Below are 2,527 nucleotides of genomic sequence, written 5' to 3' on the forward strand. Positions count from 1 at the left end.
GGTCCTAGCTCATGTCCAAGGCACCAAAGCCAGCTAAAAATTCAATATTGAATACCTAAAACTTGAATTGTACTACTTCTTACTGGCTATTACATCAAATTAGAAGCTTGATCTGTGTTCTACTATGGTGCTTTTAGTGTCTCAGCATACCGCAGCACGCGACATAGCTTTGCAGACGATAAGTACCACCGTTTCAGAGATAAAAGCGGCCAATGTGATGATCTGGCTTTAAGTCGATTCGATAACAAATGACGAAAACGGACGGATTTCTCGGGTTTTTACTACATGTGAAGACTTTTCACATTCTCCCGTGCAAATCGGCTGCTAGTCCTCCTTTCATGCACAACGTTAAGGTCCTAGCTCATGTCCGAGGCACCAAAGCCAGCAAAAAAGTCAATAATCGATACCTAAAACTTGAATTGTACTACTTCTTACTGGCTATTACATCGACTTAGAAGCTTCATCTGTGTTCTACTATGGTGCTTTGAGTGTCTCCGCATACCACAGCACGCGACATAGCTTTGCAGACGATAAGTACAAGTGTTTCAGAGAGAAGACCGGCCAATGTGACGATCTGGCTTTAAGTCGATTCGGTAACAAATGACGAAAACGGACAGATTTCTCAGGTTTTTACTACATATGAACATTTTTCACGTTCTCCCGTGCAACAGGGCTGCTAGTCCTCCTTTCATGCAGAATCTTAAGGTCCTAGCTCATGTCCAAGTCACCAAAGCCAGCTAAAAATTCAATATTGAATACCTAAAACTAGAATTGTACTACTTCTTTCTGGCTATTACATCAACTTAGAAGCTTCATCTGTGTTCTACTATGGTGCTTTTAGTGTCTCCGCATAGCGCAGCACGCGACATAGCTTTGCAGACGATAAGTACAACCGTTTCAGAGAGAAGAGCGGCCAATGTGACGATCTGGCTTTAAGTCGATTCGATAACAAATGACGAAAACGGACGGATTTCTCGGGTTTTTACTACATGTGAAGACTTTTCACATTCTCCCGTGCAAATCGGCTGCTAGTCCTCCTTTCATGCAGAATGTTAAGGTCTTAGCTCATGTCCAAAGCACCAATGCCAGCTAAAAAGTCAATAATCGATACCTAAAACTTGAATTGTACTACTTCTTACTGGCTATTACATCAACTTAGAAGCTTCATCTGTGTTCTACTATGGTGATTATTGTGTCTCCGCATACCGCAGCACGCGACATAGCTTTGCAGACGATAAGTACAACCGTTTCAGAGAGAAGAGCGGCCAATGAGACGATCTGGCTTTAAGTCGATTCGATAACAAATGACGAAAACGGACGGATTTCTCGGGTTTTTACTACATGTGAAAACTTTTCACATTCTCCCGTGCAAATCGGCTGCTAGTCCTCCTTTCATGCAGAATGTTAAGGTCCTAGCTCATGTCCAAGGCACGAAAGTCAGCTAAAAAGTCAGTAATTGATACCTAAAACTTGAATTGTACTACTTCTTCCTTTCTATTACATCAACTTAGAAGCTTCATCTGTGTTCTACTATGGTGCTTTTAGTGTCTCAGCATACCGCAGCACGCGACATAGCTTTGCAGACGATAAGTACAACCGTTTCAGAAAGAAGAGCGGCCAATGTGACGATCTAGCTTTAAGTCGATTCGATAACAAATGACGAAAACGGACGGATTTCTCAGGTTTTTACTACATTTGAACACTTTTCACATTCTCCCGTGCAACAGGGCTGCTAGTCCTCCTTTCATGCAGAATATTAAGGTCCTAGCTCATGTCCAAGGCACCAAAGCCAGCTAAAAATTCAATATTCAATACCTAAAACTTGAATTGTACTACTTCTTACTGGCAATTACATCAACTTGGAAGCTTCATCTGTGTTCTACTATGGTGCTTTTAGTGTCTCCGCATACCGCAGCACGCAATAGTTTTGCAGTCGATAAGTACAACCGTTTCAGAGAGAAGAGCGGCCAATGTGACGATCTGGCTTTAAGTCGATTCGATAACAAATGACGAATACGTACGGATTTCTCGGGTTTTTACTACATGTGAAGACTTTTCACATTCTCCCGTGCAAATCGGCTGCTAGTCCTCCTTTCATGCAGAATGTTAAGGTCCTAGCTCATGTCCAAGGCACCAAAGCCAGCTAAAAAGTCAATAATCGATACCTAAAACTTGAATTTTACTACTTCTTACTGGCTATTACATCAACTTAGAAGCTTCATCTGTGTCCTACTATGGTGCTCATAGTGTCTCAGCATACCGCAGCACGCGACATAGCATTGCAGACGATAAGTACAACCGTTTCAGAGAGAAGAGCGGCCAATGTGACGATCTGGCGTTAAGTCGATTCGATAACAAATGACGAAAACGGACGGATTTCTCAGGTTTTTACTACATTTGAACACTTTTCACATTCTCCCGTGCAACACGATGCTAGTCCTCCTTTCATGCAGAATATTAAGGTCCTAGCTTATGTCCAAAGCACCAAAGCCAGCTAAAAATTCAATATTGAATACCTAAAACTTGA

This window comes from Schistocerca gregaria, unplaced genomic scaffold (assembly GCF_023897955.1).
Source record: "Schistocerca gregaria isolate iqSchGreg1 unplaced genomic scaffold, iqSchGreg1.2 ptg000199l, whole genome shotgun sequence".
NCBI lineage: Eukaryota > Metazoa > Arthropoda > Insecta > Orthoptera > Acrididae > Schistocerca > Schistocerca gregaria.